Genomic DNA, 21773 nt, shown 5'->3' with positions numbered 1-21773 from the left:
AGAGGACTCAAGCTGTGGCAGTTTCTGTCACCTTTCCTTCGCTGTACAGGACAATGAGACCAGTGCTCTGTAGATGGCTGGATGAGGAGACTTCTCTTTCCATGCAACAATGTGTTTTTGTTGATTGTATCTCATTGGATGACTGCAGTCAGGAGTGGAGTTGTGACACAAAATACAAATGATCCATATTACTTAGTGCCGCCACCACCTCAGCTGTAAGCAGAATGACGTGGGTGAGCTGACTGACATTTAAGTTGCATAAGTTACTTTTTTGTCCCCTGGTTTACTTGACATCCAAATCAAATATGGAAATGAAATTGAATGACAATATGTAAAATCTGGCTATTAAATTCTCCAAAAAGTAACAGGCTATTCAAAATAAAAGCCAGAAAAAAACCCTTGATTATATTTTTATTTCTAGAATTTTATTCATATAGCTTGCATACAGGCGTGAACTCCTGTAGCTTCCTTTCATAGTGAAGACCCTTTTCTTCTTGTTCAAATCAATAAGAAAAGATGAGTGTATTTCCCAACTATGAATAGGGTTCAGTTACTCTCCTACAATCCAGTAAGACTTTGGGAGACTTTGGGAGGCTGTGTGCTCTGCGCATGACTGCAATGTGAAGCCTCGGGGTCAGAAAGCAGACAGCATTGAGAAAGGCACAGTGACCTGCCTGACTTCATTCTTGCTCTTGTCCGATTCTCTCACCTGCACTGTGGCCTGGATCGAGCACTGGCTTCCAGCAACTGACATTCCAGCAGGTGAGTCACTTCTGAGATGAGGTGGTAAAAACAGGGTGTCGGCTGTCTTGCTCACCCCTTCCTGTTTGCTCATCCCCAGGGAAGCCAGCTGCCATCTCTAGTGCCCTACAGAGAAGACCTTTTCTGTGGTGCAGAAAAAAGCGTGGCCTCCGGAGGAACTGAGGGTAAGCTTAACCATGTGAGTGACCTCACCAACAGACTCTTCCCCAGCTGATTCACAGCCCAGTGAGCAATGATTAATTATACCCATCCAAGTGCGCCCACAGAAAATGAGAGGGTGTTTGTTAAGGCATCAGATTGTGTAATAACTTTGGAATGACTTCATGCGACAAACAATTTACACCATCAGGCTGGTAAAATGACACACTTCGGGGAGGTGGTGCAGCCTTGTTGGAGGAAGTATACCGCTGGGGACAGACACTTGTCATTCGTTTCTCTCTGCTTCATGCTTGCTGTTAAAGATATAGTCTGTCAGCTTCCGGCTCCTGCTGCCATTCCTTCTGCTTGCTACTGTCTATGCCCATGAAAGATGATGAACTCTTATCTGGAACTGTGAGCCAAACTAAACGCTCTCTTCCTGAGGTCGCCTTTGGCTGTGATGTTTTATCATAGCAACAGAAACTAGTGAATTGCCCTCAGGACAAATGGGAAGATCTGTCATGAGCTGCAGCACAACAATCAAATCTTTGTACTTAAATACTCTTGCACCAAATAGCCTGTTGATTATTTGATAGGAAAATGGGGAAGAGAGGAGAGGATGAAGAAATTAACTGTAGCACACACTCAATCCCTGGAAAAATTAAACCAGACAACATGGAAAACACAGGTAAGAGGCTTTTGATACAACAGTTAGGACATAAAGAGTGGTCATTCTTCTCTTCCTCAAGCCCATTTTTTAAAACAATTTGAGGACTGGAGTGATGTCTCTGAGGTTTAGAATGCATACTTCTCTTATAGAGGACCTGAGTTCAGTTTCCATCACCCATATCAGGGGACTCACAACCACTTGTAACTTCAACTCCACGGAATCTGATGCCCTCTTCTGGCTTTTGGGAGCACCTGCACTCATGTGCACATACCTAGACACACATACACATACACACACACACACACACACACACACACACACACACACCTTGAGGCACCCAAGTTAACCTTGTAAGTAAATTCTCCTTTTACTTGTGGGTCAAGCAACTGAACTTGAGTTGTCATCAAGCTCAGAGACAGGCCCACCGAGCCATCTTTCCAGCCCTATTTCCATGCATTTTAAAGAAATCACTTAAAGAGGTCCTGATTGTTAGTATAAGTGCTTGCACCTGTGGGTGCACTCACACTTTGCTGATGTATGCACAGGGGCTAGAAGCCAGTGTTGAGTGTCCTTCCTCAATTGCTCTCCACATTTGCTTATTTATTTAGTTTAGATTTATTTATTTTATATGGAAAAATGTTTGGTCTGCATGTATGTCTGTGTGTCACATGCATGCCAGGTACCAGTGGGAGTCAGAAGAGGGAATCAAATCCTCTGGAAATGGAGTAATGGATGGCTGTGCGTTAAGATGTGGGTGCTGGGAATTGAACCCAGGTTCTTATATGGGGCAACGTGTTCTCTTAACCATTGAGTCATCTTTCCAGTTCCTCACCGCCCACTCTTTTTTAGAGACATGATCTTTCAATGAACCGAAGCTCACTGATTTGGCTAGGCTCGGGTGCCTGGCTCCATACCTTACCCTGGGGCTGGAGGAACAGGGGCACACTGCCATCCCTCGCTCTTTACCTGAGTCCTGAGGATGCAAACTTGGGTTGTATGCTTAGGTGGCAGGCACTTTTCCCACCCTCTCCTTGCCCATGATTTTGACCTCTACATCTCTACGAGTTTTCTATCTAGTTGGTCTATAAATTACTGACAGGTTGAGAATTATAAATGTAATTGATCTTTCTTCCTAGTTCTATCAGTTTTTTCATTTCGTGCTTTTTGTCTAGTACTTACCTGTTTTAAATTCCTATGCTTCTCAGTTGATTGACCTCTTCCTAAAAAACAGCCCATCTGTGTCTCTAATAATTTTCTTGGCTCCAAGGTTTCTTCACGTAGTATCAACCAGAGCTTGTTGATTTCTTATGATCAATGTTTGCATGATATAGCCTTTTACATGCTTTTACATTTAATATGTCCTTATCATATTTACAATGAGCACACTATAGTCCCTCATGTAGTTTGGTTGTAATTTTAAATACACTTTGCCAGTTTAATCTTCTCATTGCAGTATTTATAATGAACATTTCTATTTAATGTAATTCCTGATGCACTCAGCTTAAATATGCCATTTTTCTTTTGTTTTCTGTGTTCTATTTTTTTTTTCATTTAGTTTCTTTTTTGTACCATCCTTGTAGGTTACTTACGCAACTGTAACTAGGATCTATTTCTAGAATCTTTATGTCAGCCAATTAGCAACTTTGTACCCATTAAAAATAACTCTCTCCCCTTCAGCGGTAAATATTAAAGTATCTCTTCGTGTTCTTGTTATTATTAATTGGGGTTCCTAGGTTCACATTATGTGATTCTATCATGGTCCACTAATGTCATCATTTTACTAGTTCAAGACAAATATATAAACCTCACTATCTGTACTGGTTGTTTTTCTTGTTTGTACAACCAAACATCTAACATGAAACAAGTGTTTGGGGCTGGAAAAAAATGGCTCAGTGGGTTAGAGCACTTATTGCTTATGCAGAGGACTGAAGTTTGGTTGCCAGCATCCACTTTGGATGGTTAACAATTGCCTGTAATTCTAGCTCCAGGAGAACCTGACATGTCCTTTTGACCTCTGGGGACACCAACACACATGTGCAATCGAGTTGGCAGTCAAAGTTAGCTAATACACCTCCCTTTAATCATGATTCACTCTGTTTACACATAACTGTTTCCATCACTTCTACATAACCTAGAATAGCATCAGTGTTAAAATAATTATTAACGTTTTAGAAACTTAAAAGACTCAAAAAGAACTGAGCATGGTGATGCATGTCTTTAATCCCAGCACTCAGGGAGGAGAGGCAGGTGGATCTCTGAGTTCCAAGCCAGCCTGGTCTACTGAGTCCCAAGGCAGACAGGGCTACACAGAGAGACCCCAGCTAGAGAAAAACAAACAAAACAGAGGAGAACAAAACTAAACAAAACTGGAGCAGATCTTGGATGGCAGCTCTGTCCCCAATCTCTAAGAACCCAGAGGAAGCGGGGAATCCCAGGTGCTCTAACTTAGGTGCAGTATCTTAGGTAAGCAGACAGCAAGGCCTGCCCCAAACAGGGAGTAACTGGGACCCACAAGGACCCAGGAAGTTGCTCCCTGCCTGGAGCACTGATTCCCTTTGGTCTGGGCCAGAGCACTGAGCAGATCTTGAGCGGCAGCTCTGCCCCCAGTCTCTAAGAACTCAGAGGAAACAGGGCCCCCAGAGCTCTAACCTGGGCAGCATCCTGTCTGCACTTGAGCACTGAGCAGATTTTGGGCCCCAGCGCTTACCCCAGTAGTTACACCCACCCCACAAAGTTCTGATACAACCAAGATAATAGGAAAGACAGGCTTCAGTCAGGGACAGGGCAGGTAGCACTAAGGAGATACAGATGGCAAAAGGCAAGTGCAAGAACATAAGCGTCAGTAACCCAGGGTACTTGGCATCATTAGAACCTAGTTCTCCCACACTAGAAAGTCCTGAATTCCCAATATCACCAGGAAAGCAAGACTCAGATTTAAAATCACTTCTAATGATGATGATAGAGGACTTTAAGAAGGACATAAATAACATTCTCAAAGAATTTGAGGAGAAACAGGTAGAAGCCCTTAAAGAGGAAACACAAAAATCCCTTAAAGAATTACAAGAGAACACAACCAAACAGGTGAAGGAATTGAAAAAAAAACATGCAGGTCATAAAAATGGAAGTAGAAACAATCAAGAAATCACAAAGGGAGACTACGCTGGAGATAGAAAACCTGGGAAAGAACCAGGAGTCATAGACACAAGCATCACCAACAGAATACAAGAGATAGAAGAAAGAATCTCAGGTGCAGAAGATACCATAGAAAATAGCAACACAATTGTCAAAGAAAATGCAAAATGCAAAAAGTTCTTAACACAAAATATCCAGGAAATCCAGGACACAATGAGGAGACCAAACCTAAGGATAATAGGTATAGATGAGAGTGAAGATTCCTAACTTAAAGGGCCAATAAATATCTTCAACAAAATTATAGAAGAAAACTTCCCTAATCTAAAAAAGAGATGCCCATAAGCATACAAGAAGCCTATAGAACGCCAAATAGACTAGACCAGAAAAGAAATACCTCCCATCACATAATAATTAAAACACCAAGTGCACAAAACAAAGAAAGAATATTAAATGCAGTAAGGAAGAAAGGCCAAGTAACATATAAAGGGAGACCTATCAGAATTACACCAGACTTCTCACCAGATACTATAAAAGCTAGAAGATGCTGGACAAATGTCATACAGACCCTAAGAGAACACAAATGCCAGCCCAGGCTACTATACCCAGCAAAACTCTCAATTACCATAGATGGAGAAATCATGATATTCCATGGCAAAACCAAATTTACACAGTATCTTTCCACAAACCCAGCATTACAAAGGATAATAGCAGGAAAGGTCCAATACAAGGAGGGAAATTATACCCTAGAAAGAGCAAGAAAGTAACCCTCTTCCAACAAATCCAAAAGAAGATAGCCACACAAAGATAACTTTACCTCTAATAACAAAAATAACAAGAGACAACAATTACCGTTCCTTAATATCTCTTAACATCAATGGACTCAGTTCCCCAATTAAAAGACATAGGCTAATGGACTGGATACATAACGGGACCCAGCATTTTGCTGCATACAGGAAACCCACCTCAGTGCAAAGACAGACTCTACCTTAGAGTAAAAGGCTGGAAAACAATTTTTCAAGCAAATGGTCCTAAGAAACAAGCTGGAGTAGCCATTCTAAAATCTGCAGCCAGAGAACACAAAGGGAGGGACTCATGGCTCCACCTGTATAGGTAGTTGAGGGTGGCCTTGCCAGGCATCAGTGGAAGTAGACAGCCTTGGTACCTGAAAGTTTGGATTCTCTAGTGTTGGGGAATTGCAAGAGCAGGGAGGTGGGAATGAGAGGATGGTGGGAGCACACCCTCATAGTAATTGGAGGGGGGAACGGGGTAAGGGGTTAGGCATCAGTGGAAGTGGAGGGCCCAGGTGCTGAAAGTTTGGATTCCCTGATGTTGGGAAATTTGAGAGCAGGAAGGCAAAAATGGGAGGATGGTGGGAGCACACCCTCATAGAAACTCCCAGAATTATATGAATTAGACATGACAGAGGCAGGACGCCAGAAGACTAGATTCCAGAATTCAAACAAACAATTATCTTGATACTAAAATTTGTTTTGAGAATTGTATATTGCAGAATACACAGCCTTGGTGTATCTACTCATCAGGCAAGCTGAGCAGACCTGCTCGAACCTCTGATGTCCTGAAATTCCAGCTGGATGCAGTGAAGACACAGTGTCAGAGGCTTATCAATTTACTCTTCCCCCAACCTCTCTTCTAATATCTCAACACCCATAATCAGCTTGAAGAAGTTAATGAAGAGTTAGCGCCCCTATTCCCTGGGCTTGGGGACTGAGGTGGTTAATATTGAGCTGTCTTTCTAGGGAAAAGTAGTGGTTTTGGTGGAACAGGGAGGATTAGCTAGGATTTATTGCATAGCCATAACCTACTGGTAGAAATATGTATAATTGTTATTAAGATGAAGTTATAATTTCTTAAATGGTACAAAATTTACTTTGATTTCAAACTTAAGGTTTTCATTGGTACAAGCTTCTTATTAATATAAAAGTGAGATGAATATTGTTACTATCATAGGCATTGCGCCTGTATAACACATTTAGGACTACAAGGCTTAGACCCAGTCCTTCTCTAACTTTTTTAACTTATTTGAGATGGTTAGCCTGTGAGTTAAGGGCCTATAGAAAATTCATGGCTCTGAGTTTATTGTTAGCGTGTTTTCTATATTTTCTTTAGAAATAGCTGAGAGGAGTTAACAGACAACAGTCCAGATTGCGTTACATAAATATTTGATTTTCAAAACATCAGAAATCCACAGAATTGATGTTACAAACATTTCTGTATTAATGTTCATTTTTATTAGAGACCTGTCTGCTCCTGACAGCTTCCTGTCTTGGATTCTAAGAAGAAATTGAGCATCTTTGGAGTTATTCCAATTTTTGTGAGTCAGCCACTAGGCAAGAATTGCCTCTTTCGGTCGACAGACAAATCACTGTCCAGAAAAGGACACACTTGCAGAATAGTCGACTGATTATATCTGCCTAGACAGAGTAATCAGCCCTTAATAATTCTGCATCACTAGGTCTGTCAGATGACCCTGGGCCAGAAGGCTGAAGATCAGATGCTCCAACGTTCTGTAGTATAGGGAGTATCCAGGTGTTCAGCGGTCTCTATAAATTGGCTATGTTTTAGAAGCTATGCTTTGTGCTTCCCATAATTTCAGTTAACTCAGTCATTCTGGATTTCTGACGGGGTTGAAAACTTATAGTCTCATAGCCAATCCTTGCTATTTACTTTGAGAGAAAAGATTTGAGAGGATGGTTTTCAGCTGACATTCATTCTAAAGCCAAGGGGAAAAAAAAAAAAAAGCTAGGTTCAGAACTAAGTCTTTTATTTAGGAGAGATGACAGAGGTTCTGCTTGGTCAACAAAATGATGGACTGGGTATTAGGTCTATTTTGCACCTCACTGACATAAATTAGTACAGTTATGCTCTAACTGTATTTTGAGAGAAAAGTTTTATTTTAACAGGAAGGATGATATGTAGGAGGAGCTAAGGTGGGAGGAGTAAGGAGAGGAGGAGTAAGGAGAGGAGGAGGAGAAGGAGAGGAGGAGCTAGGTGATGAGAGAGAAAGAGAGAGGGGGGCCAGACATGGAGGCAGATGTTCACATGTCTCCGCCAGTCAAAGATAGTTGATATATCTAGGTTGGGTATAAGGTTACACTTCTGATTGATATGGAGCATTACCAAATTTATAAAGCCATTTGTTAACATTAAAAATAATTGTATAAAAGCAAAAAGGAGAAGGGAGTATGTGATAGGAGTTTTCTAGGGAGGGGAAATGGGGAAAGGGGATGGCATCTGAAATGTAAAAATATCCAATAAAAAAAAAACAAAAAAAGAAAAAAATAAACAAAACTGCTGGGCAGCGGGGGTGGGAGACCAGCAGCGGGGTCTTCTTTATTTTGGGTTCTTCTTTCGGAGAGGAAAGAAGCATGGGGGGGGGTTGTTGTATAATAATAAAAAGTTTACTTATCTAAGTCACTTTGCTACCGTAGCTGTCCTGCCTTCCGGTGTTCCTCTGAGACCAGAAACTGCAAGTCTCTGGCACTTAGCACCTCATCCTAAAACAGTGGGAGGTTAAGTAAGGATTACTTGCTAAAGCCATTTCCCTTTTATCCAGGTGCCTCTTCCTGTCAGGCTAGGGGGAAGTTTGGAGCAATAAACTTCTACTGAACCAGGAGAAGAGAGTAAGTAGCTACATAGGACCCGTACTTGTGTATCTGTGCAGGCTCAGGTGTTACCAATAAATAGAATGTGTTCTGTTACTGGAAGAGAAAAATCTGAATTCCCAACTGCTCAGACCACATAGGGATCACATGAACAGAAAGAAAAACTTTTACATAAGCAAATATGTATAAACTCATAAATTCATATATAGATTCATGCATGCGAATTTACACATTTCTATTCGAACCAATTGGGCCCAGCTTGCATTCATTCTCACAATTACATACTTACACACACACATCCATACTTACATATACATATGAAGCAAAAGACCAAGGACCAGTGCAGAAAGAACTCACTCATTCTGGATGAAGAATGAGCTCCAATCTTTATTGCATAGAGAAAGAAAAAGCTTCAACCGTTTTAATGCTAAATGAATTAAAACCAAGTTTGTAAGAAGAAAGCTTTGTTCCTTTTAATAAGACTAAGCCTGTCTTGTTATTAAGAAAGGACCTGTTCTGTCCCATGGTAAGGAGAAGCCTGCCTGCTTCTTCTGCTCTCTCTGCAGCTTCTTTTTCCTCTTTCCCTCTGCATTCTGCACATTGCTCTCTTAGTTTTTTTATGTTACCTTATAGTATCTAAGTTATTCCACTCTGCTTTCTCCTTCTAATCTTGCTCTCCTGCTCTGATGTCACAATAATGCTCTTACTCTCAATGCCTTTTCTCCAAATGCTATGACTATACTTCTAAATCGAGTTCAGTTCTGTCTAAAATGTGTTCTGTCTAAAAACTTCTCCTCAGATCAGTTCTCTGACTGTTCTTTGTCCCCCAAGCTTATACATCTTTTCAGAATACATAATTACATGGTAAAAAGTTCAGCACAAGTTCACACATAAAATCAAATCATAAATTAAAATAGAGGTTTACAACAGAGAATGTTTACATGCATATCCATTAGGAGTAATTATCTGGCTAAACATCCATCACCTGTCACAGCTCCACAGGTTCATTGAAAGTTCAAAACCATAGCTAAGTTATTAGTGAAGTTTTGTATATCAATATTTTATCTTCTGTCCTAACACCTATAATAAATCGTTAGTTCCCTATTAGTGACCTTAGGTTAATTGGTTTACAAACTCTTGGAATGTGCTCTGAGTAGGAGAAAGTCTGGTTACTATCTAGAAACAATCAACTGGTGTTACAAGGGAGACTGACAGAGTTCTCATTTCAATTTTGACTATCAGAAAAGGATCTAATAATAGCAGTACCAATATAAAAGAACTTAATAATCACTGATATAATTTTAGGAATTCTTATAGGTTCATCATTAAGAATTAAGAAGTCATCTATTTGTCTATGTAGACAGTACATCTTCGTAGATCTGCAGAGATCTGCTCAAAAGGGTGGGTCAATACCTGGTGATTGTTAGCTATGCAATAATAACAGGAAAAGCATATTAATAGCAGGAATCTTTCCTAATATGAATTTCTCCTGGGCCTATGGAGAAAATCTGTGGTGGATTATAATCCAAAGCAGACCATCTCAGGAAGATCACCTGCTGGTTACTAGCTTGTCCTCTGATGGCTCCTGACTCAGGACAAAAAAAAAAAAAAAACCAAAACTCAGAAAGTCTGTCTGTTTCTCTCTCTCTCTCTCTCTCTCTCTCTCTCTCTCTCTCTCTCTCTCTCTCTCTCTCTCTGTTTCCCTCCCTCCTTTCTTCCCTCCCTTCCTTCCTTCTTTCCTTTCTTTCTATAAATATAGTCTCACGTATCCCAAACTGGCCTTGAAACATTTATGTAGCCATAGACAACCTTGAACCTCTGGTCCTTCTATTGCCAATGTCCAACAACACTTCAGGCTCATTCAGTGTTAGGGATTGAATCCAGGGCTGGGTGCACATTAGGCAAGTGATCTACCAACCAAGCCACACCGCTTGTGCTATTGCATGATGCAGTTTTTTCATAGCTGTGCTTTCCTGCCTACTGTCCCAAAGTTCCATCCTTTCTCATTTCCTTTCTGCCTCGGGCTGTTGTTTAGTTACTTTTTGGATAGGTTTTCTGAGGCTGACTTTTCTTAGCTGAGATGTTTTGATTTCCATTTCATCACCGGGAAAAAAAAAAACAAACCTTTATTTGGGCATAGGATTTTATTTGGTGATTTTTTTTTCTTTTGTACTTAAAAATGTTATGGGAGCTGGACATGGTAAAGCACATCTGTAATCCCAATGGTCTGGCAACTGAGGCAAAAGAACTGCCACAAATTTGAGCTGTGTTGGGTTAGTGTGAGACTTCTCTGGGGGAAAACATATACCACTTCCTCAGTCCCCAAAGTTTCAGAGAAAAAACAAACAAACCTGCTGTCACTCACAGTGGTATTTCCTATAAGTAACATCGACTTCTGCTTTCTTTCAATAATTTTTCTTCAGCTTTTTGTTTTGTTTTGTTTTCGAGACAGGGTTTCTCTGTATAGCCCTGACTGTCCTGGAACTCACTCTGTAGACCAGGCTGGCCTCGAACTCAGAAATCCACCTGCCTCTGCCTCCCAAGTGCTGGGATTAAAGGCGTGTGCCACCACCGCCCGGCTGATTTATCTTTTTATACATCGTTTTCCTGGTTCTTGGATGGTTTTCTTTATGTATCTTGAACATTTTGGGTACCTTATTGTGACTTTGCTCTCTTCTTCTTTCCCCCTTCCCATCCCCCACTCCCCCACTCTCCATTCTTCTGCCTTCCCCCCCATCCCTCAGTCCCACTTCTTGATTTTTAACAGGCAGTGCCCCTCTGGCCCATGCTGACACAACTTTGACAAAACTGGAGGGCATGGATGCCATGTAAACGTTGCAGTTCAGCTTCGCGCTTGCTATGCTGACTAACCAGCTGAGCACTGCACCAGATCCTACTGATTACCTTTGAGTGTGTGTCACTTTTGACAGCTGACTCTGCCCGTGAGAATTCCTGAGTACTTCCTGTTTTTTCTAGGCAGGGAATGAAAGATCAGCTCGGAAGAACGCCCTTGCCAAAGTCACCCACGAGAGTGTTGGAGTGCTGCCTCCCACTGCCACAAGTGAAGGGGTCAGGAGGCACTGCACATCCAGTGCACTGCCAGTGCTGGATTAGCCCGGGGCAGATACTGCTGCTCTGGCTTTCTGCTATTGGGCCATATTTCTCCGTTTTTTGATGAGGGAACACAGGCTGTTCTTGGTCCTTTGTTTTGTCAAATCTGCTTGTAGTACTGGGATGGCTTGTTAAGATGTGGGAGGAAAAAAACCAAAAAAACAAAAAAAAAAAAAAAAAAAAAAAAAACAAAACAAAACTCAGGGAGTCTGCTGCCACAGCTCTCCTTAAATCCTGGGATGCCTGGGAATCCAACTTTGTCTCACCTTTAAAATTTTTTGTTTTATTTTTATGTGTACGGGTGTTTTTCCTGCATGCACATCTGTGTACCATATACATGCCTGGTGCTCTCAGACACCAAAAGAGATTGGGGGGATTCTTTGGAATTGGAGTTACAAATGATTGTGAACAGTCTTGTGGGTGCTGAACATCTCACCTGGGTCCTCTGGAAGAACAGCCAGTGCTTTTTAATCAACCACAGAGCCATCTCTCCAGCTCCTTTGTCTCAGTTTATAAAATCTTGGTACTTTTATTCTATGATTATTCACATGCGTACCTCAGAAGGCCATTTGTTTGTTTATCTTATTCTGGCCGGCCTGGAATTTTCTGTGAATCTCAGCCTTGCCTTGTCTTGTATGACTTTGGCCTCTGCCTCTTGAGGGTCAGGATTACAGTCCTACAGCACCATGAAGAGTCCCAAATGCCATTATACAACACTTGTTAGGGTTAGCAATTGGAGTCCTCTGTGCAACGTCAATATCCATGAATACTTTACTTTAGCAGTTCACATCCTAGGGTCCACTCCACACAGATGCACATTGAGAGACAATGGCCGATACAGAGAATTGTCGAGGCCCGAGCTGCCCCATGCTTCAGGGCCAGAAATGTTGAGAACTGCACTACCCCACGTTTGGGGACCAAAATGTCTCAGACCGTTCTGTTAATGTTGGAACCTGCACTGCCAAAAGCCTTGGGGGCTAAATTGTTCTGGCTCGTACTACCCCAAGCTGCTCAGGTCTGCGGGTCAGGGTTCAGCAAGAGAGAGAGTGAGGACAGACTGGAAGAATGGAGACCAGACAGAGTGTGATTCAATCCCGTTTATTCTTCAGTCTCTCTTCCTAGTCCAAATCCCAAGTCTTGAGTTCCTAGTCCCTAGTTCCTAGTCCCTAGTGCCTCCAAGTTCTAAGTTACTTCTTCCAAGTGCTAAATGCCTAATGTCTAATTCCAACTTCTTACTCCAAGTGCCAAGTGCCTAATAATCATTTCTTCTGAGTTCTCTAGTCCAAGTGTCTTCTTCCTCAATGCCTATTCATACTCATAATTGTACTCTCTAACCTAATTCCTAGTTCTAAGTTGTACCTTAAGTTGTACTGTGCTCTTCTGGCTGCCTCTTGCCTTTTATATGTTTAACTTCTAAGCCACGCCTCTAAGTCACGCCCTTAGGCCTTGTCTCTAAATCTGATCTCTAAGTCACATCCTTAAGTCACACACCTTTAAGTCTCACACACCCAAGGGAAAATCCTGGATATCTAAAGCAAGATGTTATCAGAGTGTGCTCAGGTGTTGTAGGCTATTGTAAACAAGTCTCTTGTCAGGGTATATGGCTCAAGATGGCTGCAAGGATGATAGCCACTTTCTGTTGGCTCCCCACAGAGAATCACCTAGTATTGGAGAAGAAATGAACACAAACCTTTGAGGGGGCCTAGACATGGTGGCTTCTTCTGTAGCCCAGGACTTCCTGGGTGGAAGCAGGAGAATCAGGAATTACAGGTCAACATGGAATACATGAGACCCTGTCTCAAACTAAACTAAACTAAACTAAACTAAACAAACAAACAAACAAAGGCAAAACAAAATACCACCTTTGAGGGAAATGGCTTTTGACAGGAAAAACATGAGGTATAATTGAGGAATTGCTGAGACTATGTGGACACATCCGAGAGTTAACAACTCCAGGAGGGACCCAGTCATGGGGACCCAGTCACCCTTGTGACTTTTATTTCCAGGAGTGTTACCAGGTCTTCATGGTGCCTATACAAAAAAAAAAAAATCCCTTGGAACTTCTAGAAGGAAGAGAGGCAAAGCAGCTATACTGAACTATGCTACATCTTCCAAAAGCAATAAAAAGATCTTGAAAGAAAGATATAGAGGACAGCATCTCACCCACAGAAAAGCAAAGAAAAGACTGCAACCAACTCAGAAGCTAAGCAGGCAGAAGGGAAGCAGAGCCAAGTCCTTAAAGAAAATAACATAAACAAAGAATTCTGTACTCTGTGGAAGTATCCTTCTAAAGAGATGGAGGTAGGCAGGGTGGGTAGCCTGATGGATAGAGTGCTAGCCTAGCATGCAGGAATCTCTAGTCCCCAGTGTCACATAAACTGGATATAGGTGTACATGCTCATAGTAACAACACTTAGGAGGTAGAAGCAGACAGACTGCAAGTTAAAGGTCATCCTCAACTACGTAGTGAGTTTGAGGGCCAACCTGGGATACATGAAACCCTGCCTGAAAACAAAATAAAACAAAATGACAATGACAAAGCAAAACAGAGAGTAAAGGAAGTTGAGGCAGGAGACTCTAAGAGTTCAAAGTCAGCCTCAGTCACATGAAGTTCCAGGCTAGCCTGAGCTGTTAGGGGCCGACTTTTAGCAGAAAGCGGCTATCAGCTTTGCAGCCATCTTGAGCCATATACCCTGACATGAGACTTGTATTACAATAGCCTACAACAGCTGAGAACACTCTGATAACATCTTGCTTTGGATACCCAGGACTTTCCTTGGGTGTGTGAGATTAAAGGTGTGTGAGATTACAGGTGTGTGAGATTAAAGGTGTGTGACTTAAGAGTGTGAGCTAGAGATCAGATTTAGAGACAAGACCTAAGGGCATGATTAAAGGTGTAACTTAGAGGCATGGCTTAGAAGTGAGACATATAAAAGGCAGAGGCAGATGGCAGAGAGATATACTCTTTAGGGAGACTCTTTAGAGAGTACAGCTAGACTTGGGACTTGGACTAGGAAGAGAGACTGAAGAATAAACGGGATTGAAACACACTCTGTCTGGTCTCCATTCTTCGAGTCCATCCTCACTCTCTCTCTTGCTGAACCCTGACCCTCGGACTGGAGCGGCAGCTTGGGCCAGGATACAGTGGCTGCCAAGCACAGAGTGGAGAGGGCTGCAACATTTTTTGGCGCCCAACATGGGGCAGCTTGGGTCTCAACACTGAGCTACTTGTGTTCTTGTTTAAAGAAAAAAAGTAGAGAAATAAAGACTTTCTTTAAAACAAACAAGCAAAAACCCATCAATAGTCATGCCTAGTAAATTCCATAAAAAGTTCTCCAGAAAGCAAGGATGATGAGCATCAGAAATTCAGAGGAAAGTGAAGAAAGAGATGAGATGAAAATCTTACTTTTCTTATCTTTTAAAAACAGATTTATTTTATTTGTGTATGTGTGTAAGTGAATCACATGTGTATGTAGGCACAGAGGCTGGAAGAGAGTGTCCCATCTCAAGGAACTGGAGTTGCAGGCAGTTATAAGCTGCCTGCTCTGGGTACTGGGAACTGAACTCAGGCCCTTGGGAAATGTTACAAGTATTCTTAACTGCAGAGTCTCTCCCACCCTCCCTTATTGCTCTTAACTTGTTGAACTCTAAAGATCCAAAACCACAGGAAGCTCTCCCCCAGAGATACTCACAGATGGGACTCACTGCAATCGCATGAGGTTTATTGATGAATTGATGAATTTATAGTGGCCAGTGCACCGGGGCCCTTGTGCTTGCAGGCGAGAAGGAACCCCGAACTGAGGCAAAGGGTGGTTTATATACAGAGTTCACAAGGACAGTTAATTGCTTCTTGGACAATATTAAAAAAGATTTCAAACAACACTGTCTTCTGGTGTTACCTGGATGGTGGTGTTACACAGGTGAGACTGCATATGTGGGACCTTTCCCAGGCAGAGCCGTCATCCAGAGACCGCTGTTCGCGTAATCTTAGCACCTTGAGAGGTCCAGCAGCAGCTTGCGGGTGAGTTAGAGGTTGAGTAATTACCTATAAGTCCCACAGCTTCATAAGGAAGGGCTACATCATAACAGAGCCAGCAAGTCTGAGTGGTCTCTGGGTTAGTAGAATTTAGTACCACAAAAGCCCATTTTATCGTCTGGTCCATTTGAACTCGGCTAGTTATCATTTCTTTTCCAGCTGACATGAGGAGGCCTCGCTGCTGGTAGATAACCCCATGGACTCGGGCCGTAGCGAAGGCATATCTACTATCTGTGTAAATATTAACCTTCTTATCTTTTCCCAATTCTAGGGCTTTTGTTAGCACTATCAGCTCAGCCCTCTGGGCAGAGGTACCTTCCGGTAGTGCCTGTGCCCATATTATCTTTTGTCCATCTACCACTGAGGCCCCGGCCTTCCTTTCCCATTTTTGAGGTAGCTGCTACCATCAGTATACCAGGTTACCTCAGCATCCACCAGAGGCTGATCGCTCAAGTCCTTTCACCAGCCGTGTGTCTCCGAAAGCACTTGCTGGCAGTCATGGGTCGGTGCTCCGATATTCCGAGTCCGGTAGCAAGGTGGCTGGGTACAACCCAGTGGCCGGAGTGAAACTGATCCTGTCTGAATTTAGTAACAAAGTCTGGTAGTGAGTCATTCGGGCATGGCTGGCGGACCATGCTCTCTAATGCACGGGAGCGGTCACCATCAAATCTTGCCCCAGGGTTAGCTTGTTAGCATCTTTGACTAGAGTCACCGCTGCTGCTATGATTTGCAGGCAAGCAGGCCACCCAGCTGCTATAGAGTCTACTTTCTTCCAGAGGTATGCCACTGGTCTTTTCCAGGGCCCCAGCTTCTGCATTAAGACCCCTTTTGCTACCACTCCATTTTCTGCCATGTACAAGTGGAAGGGCTTGGACACGTCAGGAAGTCCCAGGGCAGGGGCTGACATTAAAGCCATCTTGATGGAGACAAAAGCAGCCTGCTCTTTTTCTCCCCGCTCAAACGGCCTATCACTTTTGGTCAACGGATAGAGGGGGTGCCACCATCTCGGCAAACCCGGGATCCATAATCGACAGAATCCTGCTGTCCCCAGGAATTCCCTTACTTGTTTGGCATTTGAGGGAAGGGAGATATGAAACACAGTCCTTTTTCTCGCCTCTGACAGCCATCGCTTTCCATCTTTGAGCAGATACCACAAGTAACTGACCTGTTTTCTGTAGATCAGGGCCTTCTTGGAGAGGCTCTGTAACCCAGTTTTTCCAGTTCAGTTAGTAACTGATGAGTTCTATCAAAGCATGTGTCTCTGTTAGGGGCAGCCAGAAGGATGTCATCCACAAACTGAAGAAGGGTTACCTGGGGGTTTTCTGCTCTGAACAGAGCGAGGTCCTGGTGTAGAGCTTCATTGAAGATGGTAGGGGAGCTTTTGAACCCCTGTGGAAGCCGAGTCCATGTTAATTGTCCAGATATTCCTGACCCCGGGTCCTTCCATTTGAAAGTGAAGATGGGTTGACTTCTCAGACTTAGTCGGAGGCAGAAGAAGGCATCTTTAAGATCCAGTACAGTGTACCAAGTACTTTCTGGGGGAAGAGAACTCAACAAATTATATGGGTTTGGTACTGTGGGATATAAGTCCGTCACCTGTTTGTTTACCTCACAGAGATCTTGCACTGTAGTCGGTAGTCATTGGTGCCAGGCTTTCGTCCTGGAAGCAGAGGTGTGTTCCATGCTGACTGACACCTTTTAAGTATTCCCAGATCTAGCAACCTGAGGATATGAGGTCTGATTCCATCTCGGGCTTCTTTACTCACTGGGTATTGACAGACTGCTACTGGAGTGGCCGTGGCTTTCAGCTCTACATAGACCACCAGCTGGTTTCTAGCCTCACCCATGCCTGTGGTTTCTGCCCATGCCTGGGGGAACTGGTTTAACCACCAGTCCATATCTCCGGGATTATCTTTTGGGTGATCAAAGAGGCGGTATTCATCCTCGAGTTTCACAGTCAACACATGGCACACATTTCCTTGTCTGTCTTTTACCTGGGGGCCTTCTGGAAGAAAATGAATCTGAGCTCCAATCTTTGCAAGCAGGTCCCTGCCCAGGAGAGGGTAGGGGCACTCTGGAATGACTAAGAATGCGTGGGACACCCGGCCCATGCCAAGGTCCACTGTCCTTTGGGTGGTCCATGAATATTGCTTATTGCCAGTAGCTCCCTGGACCCACGACCTCTTATTAGACAATGGGCCCATAGTTTGTAGAAGGACTGAATGCTGAGCCCCAGTATCCACCAAGAACTGGGTGGGCTTCCCCTACTCTCAGGGTTACCCTAGGCTTGGGGAGGGGGTCAGAGCCCCATCCTCCCTAGTCACTGTCTTCACCCAAAGCCAGCATTTTGTGGTCTGGGGCTTCCTCTTGGGCTTGGTGGGGCCTATCCCCCTTTTTCTTCAGGCACCCTCTCGCCCAGTGCGTTTCTCTTTGTAATAAGCACACTGATCCCTGTTTAAAGGCCTCTTCAGATGCCTGGCACTTTCTCACCTGGCTCTCGACTTTTCTAACTACTGTGGCCAAAATTCTAGTCAAATTCTTTTCCTATCTCCTTTCTTTCTCCAATTCCCTAGCTTCCTGCTCTTTCTGCTTTCTCTTTTCTTTTTCTTCTTCACTCTCTCTGTTACAGAACACTTTCTCAGCTGCCTGCACCAAATCCCTCAACGACTTGTCTTATAATCCATCTAACTTCTGCAGCTTTTTCTTTAGCAAAATAATAGTAGTAGGTTTTCCACCAGAGTCATGGCCTAGCTAGTCTCTGGTTCTTGTCTATTTAGCAGTGCCAAGTATGGGTTTCCTGTCATGGGCTGGGCCTTAAATCTAAGCAGAAAGTGATTGGCAGCTCCTGTAACACTTGTGCCACCACTATACCAGTATATCTTACAAGCTGTCAGCTGCAGGGCCTGTAGCTGGGTGACATTGATGAATACGTTTCTCCTCAGGTAACATGCAGGGTGCCTTCTAGTGCCATGACTGCTCGTCAGTCACGAAGCTTCTGGCAGGGCACCAGCTGAGCTTTTTTATGTGGAAGGATGTAAGTGTTGTCTTCGGCAATGGGGCCTTACTGTCACGTTGTAGACAGTGGCCGGTAGCCTGGACAATGGCCTATGGTGTTTGGGTGTTCCCATAGGGTCCCTTTGGCCAATGACGCAACAAGATATAACTCAGTCCTAGCACTGCAGGTTTGTGGTTGAAGATATCTGGTTGGGACATTGTCTCCCCTATTATTTGGTGACTCCATTTAGACTCCTTTCATATATGTTAGGAAGTTTCTACAATAGTAGGTTTACGTATGGTCTTTCAAATGGCCTTTAGTGTTAGTTGTCCCGACCCAAATTCTCTCTTCTCCCTTTTCTCCCCCCCCACCCCCATTTAATGTTCCTATTCTAGTTTCCCTTCGTCTGTCCATAATACTATATTCTATTCCCCCTTCCATGGGAGATCCTCTCTGGCCCCTTAGTATTTACCTAACTTTTGTGGTTATTTGGATTACAGTGTGTGCATGTGTGTATGTATGTGTGTGGTGTCTTCATCAGTTTATACATAACACGCATGTAGATGCCTGAAGAGGCCAGAGAACATCAGATTTCCTGAACCTTTGAGTCCCCTGATATCAGTGCCAGGAATCAAACCCTCTTCAAGCACAGTAACTGCTCTTAACTCTTGAGCCATCTCTCTCTAGTCAGAGATAGTCACATATTTAAAACAGACCACATTACATATTTTAAGCACTCTGTAAATGGTAGCTGTTATTAGAAACAAACACCTCCCCCAATCCCAGCAACTTTGATACGTTCCTTTAATGAGGAGGTCATGATTCGAACTCAAAGCTTTCAGAAGCAGGGAGAATGCAACTTCCCACACCGATTCCATTCTGCGGCATCTCATGTTACTTAAGAAGCACTGACATCCCTGTCATTCAGAGTTGGTGGGAACAAACTTACAACTCATCTCTTCTAAGTTACCCATTTTATAGATAAGGAAGTTGAGGCTGGGAGGCATTGAAGGAATTACTTCAAGGTTACAGTGTCAGCACCCTTCCTGCTCTACCTGGCAAAGCACACAAATAAGAGGTCTGGAAACTAAGACATCCAGATTACAGAAAGAAAATGAACCCAACCAATAAAACCCAAAGGAGCATGTCTACAGGGCACAAATACCCCTGGGGCTGAGTACCAGACACAGGGACTTCCTCACCAGAGCTCTAGCAGGGAGTAGCATTTGCTTGGTAGCCAGATTAGAACCATGCTAGCCTGAAAATTAGTGAAGGCGGTACTGGGAGAGCTTGGCTGCTGTACACGGGCTAACCTCTGTAAACATTCATGGGGCAGAAAGCGGGGGCAGGTTGGCATAAAAGAAGCATGCCATTTTCTGCACTGCTCACTGATCCTAGAGAGTAGGTCATGATGCAATCAAATATCATTCATCCTGCTGGCAGATGTCAGTATTTCCCAGACCATACCGTGGACACAAAGAGCAGAAAGCATTCACATCGTGGATACAGACCACTAGACAGTATGCTCTCATTCACTTCTGAAGCTGGTCTTAGCAGTAATTTCCAGAAATGAATATGATGAAAATTGATTTTGTGAAATATTGAAGAGGAACAATTTTTTCATGATTCAGTATTTCTTAGTAGTGCATTTTGTCTGGTTGCCCTTCCCCACTAGCTGTGAACTATAACAAAGCCGGGCCCTGACGGCCAGCTCCGTGAAAACCTTGCTGACTCGTCTTTGAAACCACAATCAGGGTCTTTCTTACCCTTATCTCAAAATATATTTTGCATAAAAATATTTTTTAAAAAAGTAATTTTTTTTTTTTTGGTTTTTCGAGACAGGGTTTCTCTGTGTAGCCCTGGCTGTCCTGGAACTCACTCTGTAGACGAGGCTGGCCTCGAACTCAGAAATCCACCTGCCTCTGCCTCCCAAGTGCTGGGATTAAAGGTGTGCACCACCACTGCCTGGCAGAAAGTAAATTTTTAAAAATATTTTTCAAATTTGAAAGATGGAATTTAGAGATTTTTTTTTGTCCTTTTTTCTTTATTGGTTATTTTATTTATTTACATTTCAAACGATATCCCCCTTCCCAGTTTCCCTCCACAAAGTCCCATCCCCCCCTTCCCCCTTCCTCTATGAGGATGCTCCCTCACTCACCCACCCACTCCCACCTCAGTACCCTAGCATTCCCTTACTCTGGATCTTTGAGCCTCCACAGGACCAAGGGGCTCCCCTCCCATTTAAGCCAGATAAGGCCATCCTCTGCTTCGTATCCAGCTGGAGCCATGGGTCCCTCCATGTGTACTTTTTGGTTGGCGGTTTAGTCCCTAGGAGCTCTGGGGCGTTTGGCTGGTTGCTACTGTTTCTCTTCCTATGGAGTGCAAACCCCTTCAGCTCCTCAGTCCTTCTCCTAAATCAGTCTGCTCTTTTATGTCCCAGTTTGCTTTTTCTTGCTGTGCTAAAGGTCATGACTGGAAGGAACTTGAGAAGGAAAGGGTCTATGTCCTCTTAAAATTCACCAGCAGAGTCCACTGTTGAGGGCTGCCAGGGCAAGAATTCAGGGCAGGAACTGAAGCCTCAGGGGAAGGCTACTTGCTGGCTTGCTTTCCAAGGTGTGCTCAGGTTGTTTTCTTAGACACTGCAGAATCCCCTGTCCAGAGGTGGCATCCCCCTCAGTGAACTGGGCACTACTGCACCGATCATTAACCATGAAAAAACCCTATGTATACTTGCACTGTGTAGACCTGCACTGTGTAGGCCTGCACTGTGTAGACCTGCACTGTGTAGACCTGCAGGTCCCCCTTCCCATCTAAGGCTAGCTGTGTCTGAAAAAACACCAGGACATTTTCTTTCTATTTTAAAACATTGTGTGTGCTGTGTGTGCTCACCTGTGTGAGTGAGGGTAGGTACATGTCCATGGCACATGTAGATCCAGGGCACAACCCTGGGTGTCAATCCTTACCTTCTGACTTGCTTGAGGCAGTAGGTCTTGTGGTTAGCCACTGAGTGCACCAGGCTCACTGTCTCGAGAGCTTCTAGGTAGTCTCCTAGTTCTGCCTCCAGTCTCTCTGTAGAAGTGCCAGGATTACAGACACAACTACGGCATGCAGCTATATGTGGGTTGTGGGTACCCAGAATCTGGTCCTCAATCTTGTATAGGACATGCTTTACTCCCTGAAACTTCTCCCCAGGGCAAAGGAGTTATTTAAAAAGAATAACGTTTTCTCTCTTTTTGTTGTTGTTACTGAATGACAGAATGAGTTCATAAAATAGTGGAGTTGGGAGGTAGCTCTGTTGGTAGAATG

The 21773-nt window shown here is 43.5% G+C and overlaps 1 long non-coding RNA gene across 2 annotated transcripts; it reads left to right on the top strand.

The window, feature by feature from the left end:
• The first annotated feature begins 625 nt into the window (after positions 1 to 625).
• LOC143443451 (uncharacterized) lies at positions 626 to 15310 on the top strand. 2 transcript variants are annotated; one of them, XR_013112438.1, is made up of 5 exons: positions 626 to 762; positions 842 to 926; positions 1497 to 1588; positions 8277 to 8343; positions 11302 to 15310. It is a non-coding gene; the product is annotated as an uncharacterized LOC143443451 (long non-coding RNA). The 2 variants fall into 2 exon arrangements; XR_013112439.1 differs by lacking the exon at positions 1497 to 1588.
• The last annotated feature ends 6463 nt before the right edge of the window (positions 15311 to 21773 follow it).

Source organism: Arvicanthis niloticus, chromosome 9, assembly GCF_011762505.2.
Source record: "Arvicanthis niloticus isolate mArvNil1 chromosome 9, mArvNil1.pat.X, whole genome shotgun sequence".
NCBI classification, from domain to species: domain Eukaryota; kingdom Metazoa; phylum Chordata; class Mammalia; order Rodentia; family Muridae; genus Arvicanthis; species Arvicanthis niloticus.
This window is presented reverse-complemented; position numbering and strand designations above follow the sequence as displayed.